The following is a 7,611-nucleotide window of genomic DNA, read 5'->3' as shown; positions in this document are numbered from 1 at the left end:
TAGAAAATAAAACAATCCTTTCTGCAAAACCATAAACAAGATTTTTAGTGTGGTGTTAAAAAACTACATGATCAATTCTTTTTAATAATCAATACGTTGTCTATCATAACGATAACAGAAAATATGAGGCACGTAAATAGCGAAGAGAGCCTACTTTCTCGGTCACCAACATCGATTTTCAAACGCCAGCCAATTACATCTGATGTCTGATGAGAGATATACTAGCATTAATAAGCATTATACTTTAAATATACTTTTTTAATAGTCTAATTTTTTAAATACATTTCTGAACACAAAAAATGTCTTTTTAATGTGAAAATGAATTTATTGTAGTTAATATAAGAACAATATGATAATTATTAATATTATACGCTGAAGTTCCAGGTGTTTTTGCAGTAAATTTCAACTATTAATGCAATTTCTTTACTAATAATAAAGTGGAAAATCTGTTTGTCTGGATGTCTGGATGTCTGTGACGCGCATAGCGCCTAGATCGTTCGGCCGATTTTCATGAAATTTGGCACTAAGTTAGTTTGTAGCATGGGCGTGTGCACCTCGAAGCGATTTTTCGAAAATTCGATTTTATTCTATTTCAATTTTAAGAACATTTTCTGGAGCAAAATTATCATAAGATGGACGAGTAAGTTACGAAAATATCCTGACGTGGAATGGGAGAGCGAATGAACATAGCCAATTGGCGAGAAATTCGGCATCCATTATTTGTAAATATACAGGCGAACCAAATGACCTTTTAATTTTCAACTACGGGCAAAGCCGTGCGAGTACCACTAGTTAGTAATACAGAAAAACTTCTTTTTGCTCACATGGGAAAATAAAATATTTTCGCAAGAAGATATCAGCACGTGTTTGTAAATATAAAAATATTTCTTCACCGGTTTTCATGGTAACGATGTGAGCCAAGTTTAAAATTAAATTTTATTTAGCAGCAGTGCCTCCTGTTTCAATAAATAACGTCTAAAACGAGAAGCAAGCAAATGAGGGTTGCTTCTTTTCAGTTTCGAAAGAAAGATTTTGACGAAATAAGAGAACGTGAGTGAAATTGTTCAGCATTGGAAAGTCATTTTAAGGATGTATTATTAAGAAGATCGCGGATACACTAGTAGAAAGTGTTTCTGGGAAATATTGTTTCAAAAATCAACTGTGAATCGCTTAAATCTTTGTTGTTACTGTTCTTCACGATTAAATAGATTTTGATTACATTTAAGGATGATCCAAAAAGAATGGTTAAGTTTCAAATTAGTGGTGTGCAATGTCGTTCTTTTTAGTGATCCGTTCATTCTGAATGTTCAACTCGTTCATTTAAACGATTTCGTTCATTTAAAAAGGCGTAGGTGATCTCTCTTCACGACACACTCACGTACATTCGATATGTTTCATTAGATCAGTAATATTTTTTGAAGGAAAAATAACGAAAATAATCTAAAAGTAAGAAAATATGCCTTTGAAAATGAATCAATTCCATTCTAAAAATCGGAGTTTCCATTTCAGCATGTCAAAAAATTAAGCTGTTAAATTTTTCCAGCCCCAGCACTGTATATATATAGGTATACTGCCGTGCTAAGCACAAATGTGGTATCTGCAGTAGAGCTAAAAATGAGAAATTGATGATTAAAGTTTTACAATTCATTTCTTTGATTTATGACTTAATTAAATGCTCAACTTGCGGTAGCTGTTTCGTAAATAACTTATCTAAAAACCGTGAGAGAGTATTTTTGTAAAAATCTTAATTTAAAATTCATAAATGTAGTTACGACAAAGTTTCCTTTCAAAACCTTTTCATATACTAAGCTATTTTCACCGTAAGTGACAATTACTAGGAATTTTTAGGGGTATCTGCACAGATACGACAAAAGTAGCTTAAAAAAACGTGCTCAATGTATCATTAAATAATACTGAAAACATCTGCATTCTTTGGACTTAGCTGTTTTGCTTTATTTTGTTAATACAAATCTAACAAAATCTACCTTCCGAAAGATACCATTTACAAAACTCCGGACAGTTAAAACTGTAATCCATAACAATTTTCTGTTTTTTATATTCAAAGAAGGTGTTTTTTTATAATGTTTTATTTTCTAGATTCATTTTTACCGAGCATAGAGATAATTTTGGCAGCAGACGATACTTAAATAAAAATATTACTGGCCGTAGAATGAAATGCGTTTTTTTTCATGAAAGAATTAGATATGAATATTTTACATGCATTTCATTTTTAGAATTCGCATTTTAAAAACCATTTAAATAGAAAAAGCTGAATATTTACTTTAACAATTATGCAAAGTTGTATTAGTTTTTATTATCAACCTGTATCAACTATTCAACGGTAAACTAATTTTAATATTCTGTGTTACAATAAATTGCTACATTGTTAAATATGCTGCTTTACTAAAGTATAAAGATCGTAGCTACAAATTACTAAGGAAAAAAGTGCTAACTGCGCAGATACCACTTTAAAGGCTTAGTATTTGTCACTTACGTTCAAATTGCCTTAGCAAACAACTAAGCAAATTTGCAGTTACGACTTTTTTCTTAAAGCTTTTTTTAATATTTCGCGTTCACAAATCGCTAAAAAAAACTTGAGATTTAGGTAAATTAAATTACTAACGACCACCTGGTGACAATAACTCAATTTTGATAAAATGTGCAGATACCACTTCTGTGCTTAGCACGGCAGTATAGGACAAAATAATAGGAACATCTATGAAAAAATGAAAATCTTATTAATAGGGGTTGGGTCAACCTTTGCCCGAATGATAGCTTGTATTCGGCGAGGGACTGACAAATAAAGGTCTTGAATGTAGTTCATTAGAATTCGCTCCCATTCCTCGTGCAAGACCGCCTTGAGTTCAGATAGAGTGCTTGGAGGGGGCAACCGCACTGCAAATAATCAAACACTTTTTGAACACTTTTTTCACACGAACACTTGTCTCCTTTTTGAGATGTTGGAATATTTATTAGAACCGTTTTGAGAACACTTTCCAAAACATTTTTTGAACACGGACACTTATTCACTTTTTTAGAACACTTTTTGGATCAGTATTCGAAACACTTCTAGAAACACAGTTCGGAACTATTTAGTTTAGCTCCCTTTTTAACGCACTTTTTAAGCACTTATAGGATCGCGTTAAAGACACGTTCTTGAACACTTACACTGAACATTTTGTGGCGCACGTTTCGGTACATTTTTTAGAATACGTTTTAGAACAATTATTTTTCACTAATATCCTCCCTGAATACCTGCTGCTCAGGTATAAAAGACGCGTTTAGAAAGAATAAATATGCACTAAATTCGCATATTTTAAGACTGCAGGCTGAGGATGGTTTAAGCGTTTTATGAATCTAATTATTAATCAGCATTGCTACTACGAAAATGTAAAATACAAAGATATTTCAAAAACAACTGCATAGCTTACAGCAGAACTGCACACAAGCATTGTGTACTAATAAAAAAGTAGCAGGAAAATGTAGTACACAACATTACTTACTACGAAAACTACATTTACATTTCAAATATTAATTTCCATGTTTACGTTTTCGAAGCTAATCCATACTATAAAAAATAAACGAAAATATATAAACAAATGCTTACATAACTTCAATTCATTGCTTCACAAATTTCATTTTCAAAAATTTTAATTTCTCAAGAACAACATCAATAAGCCTTATTTGTTTGAATTCATGCTACTTAGCAACTCGGTATAACTTAATGCTTGGTTTCTGATCAAGGACTTTAAACATTGGTAGTGTTCTTTTAAACAATGTAAATGCAGTGGAATTCTTTAATAACTAAACATTTCCTTGACGCTTCACTACAGAGATCAGTGCTGGATCTAGGGACGGAGGGGGGGGGGGAGCGGGGGGAGCCCGGGTGGCAACTTTTGGGGGACAACAAATTCAATCTATTTCCGTGGGATTTTTGTTTTTTCGTTGAAACTCAATATAAAACTTGAAGGAAGATGGGTAGGGGCAGCAGTTTCAAGATTTGCCCCGGCTCGGAAAAATTCTAGATCCGGCACTGACAATTACGAATTACTTACTTTTATTTTTAGTCCCTTGCAAGAAGGAACAAATTTGTTCACGGAAAAAAAATAACGAAAGAATTTACTTAGTTGTCAGTGACTGGAATACACTTTTAGTTTAGTAATCCTTTTTTTATCATTAGTAGCCACTTTATTCAAAACATTTTATTTATTTATTTTTTGAACGAAAACAAAAAATACTAGATTAAAATACGAGCTGTGGAAGAAAGTATTACCGTATGATATCTAACTGCTATTCCATTCATTTGTATTTTTTGTATAACCCCCCCCCAAGCCCGAAAAGCGTGTATAAACCTTTTGTATAAGCTTACTAGTTTGTGCTTGCTAGTTCTTGAGGGGTACGGTTAGAATTATTAACTAATGTTCAGCAGGTTGGTCGTACCTCATCAACAACATGTGTACTGAAGTGCAGACGCATAGACAGATACTCTTCGTAAATTAAGTTTCCCGTATGCAACTCAAAAACTAATGTGTTCAGTATTATAGCGAGGACTTGGCGCATGGAGTTGGCTTTTCTGCATTGACACTACCCTCGCAGTGAAGAGAGTTTTACGGAGTTTGTTTATTACTTGGAGTACGCTAAAACAATTGTGTAACCTTACTTCGTAATTACAGAGGCAGCATTCTGCATTTTGTGTAACCTTATTCCAGCGGTTAGCTTCCTCCATAGCAATGGAGTAACTTAACTGATAAAAGCTTTCTAACGTTATGAGCGATGCGAAACGATACACCAGTTTTTACTTTTTTTACAAAAAAGGAAGTATTGTATTCGCGAAAAAATTTTCACTCAAAAATCGGCCTTAATTTCCATTTTTCTCACCCCCAAATGAATGTTGAGTATTTTTTTCTACCCGATCACACGTGGATATATGCCTAGGAACGTACAGATACCCGAAATATCCATTTTGACGACCCCCGAGTTAATTACAACGAGTTTTCTCGTGACGTCCGTATGTACGTATGTATGCGCGTATGTGCGTATGTGTGTATGTATCTCGCATAACTCACGAACGGAATGTCCTAGAAAGTTGAAATTTGGTACATAGACTCCTAGTGGGGTCTAGTTGTGCACCTTCCCTTTTGGTTGCATTCGGATGTTCCTAAGGGGGTCTTTTGCCTCTTCTTGGGGGGAAATCATTGTTAAAACCAATGTAAACTCAAGTTGTGTTATAATTTGTCGGACACTAGGCGATATGTCGCTAGTCTTTTTGTCGCCAACTTGGCGACAAATTTGATGAATTTTTTTTTCTTTTTCTTTTTTTTAATTTGGTTTCAACTTGTCCATTGTTGGTGATATTTAGAGAGTAAACAATTGAATCACATTAAAATTGCCAATAATGGGGAAATGACATTAAATTGGAGTAAAAGGAAGTCATGTGATGCACACATTAGCTCGTTTTAGTTAAGATACTCCATGGCTATGGAGGCAGCAAACTGCCTCCGCTTTTACGGAGTAAGGTTACACAATTTTTTTACAACGTGGTATGCGAAGAGCTTGATGATGTAACTATTTGTCAAATAGGCGACAATTGCAAATAAAAACATAAGCATGGTTTCACGATAAAAGTTCATGAATGTTCCTGAACAAAGATCCGTAATTCTCTCCAGGTTTTGTTTTTTAGATACAGTGACAGCTATAAAGAGAGGTGCAAGAGTTCGACAATACACAAAAAAGTGAAATTACATTAAATTTTAATCTTCCAAAATAGTTGGATAAATGAAAAATTTAGTTGTTCGACCTAGAAGTAACCCTACCCAAGTATGAATCATTGATTGGAATAAAACTTTGCGCATCAATAGAACACTTTAAAATATTGAACCCGTAGTTTTTTTATCGTCAACAAACACTTTAAACGGGGTGAAATTTACCCCTAAATGTTGGATAATTGAGATTTGGAGGTATATTCCTTTGTACCTCTTTTTGGATTAAAGACATATATTCTTTTATTTTGAATTTTAATTATAAAAATTCAAAAAAATAATTGAAAATTTGAAAAAAAAGAACAAAAAAAAAAAACACAAAATAAGTTAAAGTTGACGTGTTTTGAATATTTTTCAGAAAATACTATTTATAGGGTTAAACCATCCCTCGCAATCTTACCCCGTCCCGTGGCTCGTTGCCGAATTGCAATTCCATGTCAGATAAATCACCTTTTTGACTTAAACATTTCCGACTTTAATAAAATTTTGGCATGAAAGGACACATATGACAAGATATGTAATCGTGATAATTTTTAGCTTTCTATTCTGAAAATTGTTCGAAATAAAAACCTGTAAAAATCCCAAAATGTGCGAAAAAAATTAAAAGCGTGTTGTTACAAATGACTAAATTCTCTCCTAATTATAATAGAATGAAAATTCAAAAAATATTGTAAAGTTAAAAAATAGAGCTTTCTTTTGATATATAACTTGACTTTATTACGATAGATTTAACTCTTCGGGTTATTCACCGTGACGGGTTAACATTGAGAAGGATGGTTTACCCCTATAAACAGTACTTTTAGAAAAATCCTGAAATACGCCAACTTTAGTTTGTTTAGTTTTTTCAAATTTTCAATCAATATTTGAATTTTTGTAATTTAAGTTTAAAATAAAAGAATATATTGTACCATTTAATATCCCAATTATCCAATATTTAGGGGTGAATTTCAGCCCGTTAAAAAAGTTTGTTGCTGATTTAAAAAAAAAAAAAAATACGCGTTCAATATTATTAAGTGTTCTATCAATATGCAAAGTTTTATTCCAATCGGAGATTCACACTTGGGTAGGCTTACTTGTCAGAGTATAGAATTTATAGGGTGAATAGAAACGCATAAATTGTACATGAAAATATATGGGAAGATGAAATTCTTAAATAAATATTTTTAATAGCTTTCCACATAAGAAGTAAAACTGCTTGAAATCAGTTACTTCACATTTGAAAGCTATTGAAGAGGAAAATACTTAATCACTAAACTTTGAAAAGCAGCTTTTTACACAATGTCATCTTCAAAGAATGATGAAACTTACTCGGTTGTTTCTAAACACGAGGAACAATCAGAAGTTTTCACTTCAAGACATGCGCATGCGCTGCATTCGGGTGTCGGTAACAGTGTCGCAAGTTCGATTGTTTTTTCCCATCTCAAAAAATGCCCAAAGAGGCTGAAAACGCTCTCATTTCAAAAAAATATTCTCACATTATGGTGGAAATGGTGGTAAGATGACGTGTCGTGTAGAAATTACGAAATTACTGTTCAAAATTAAGAAAAATAAAAACTGGTTCCTAACTTTTTTGTCTGCCTCCTATATTTTTAGAGAAGTCTTCAATCTTCAACATCTGCTCTACAGATGTTCCTTTCTTCTCACTAAACAAAAAATTCTACGCTAAAAATTCTACGCGAAAAATTCTACGCTCAGGGAAGTACACGGATTCGCTGGATCCCTTCTGCCACTTGAATTTGAAACACTTCAGTGCAGTCGCTCTTGAAGACCGTTCTAAATAAATATGATCATTCAAAGGAAGAAATGTAAGAAAACTAGGTTAACTAAAAGAAAAATTAATTTGAATTTTGAC

The sequence above is a fragment of the Uloborus diversus genome, chromosome 1, assembly GCF_026930045.1.
Source record: "Uloborus diversus isolate 005 chromosome 1, Udiv.v.3.1, whole genome shotgun sequence".
NCBI classification, from domain to species: Eukaryota; Metazoa; Arthropoda; class Arachnida; order Araneae; family Uloboridae; genus Uloborus; species Uloborus diversus.
The sequence above is the reverse complement of the archived record's forward strand: the minus strand, read 5'-3'. Positions refer to the sequence as shown.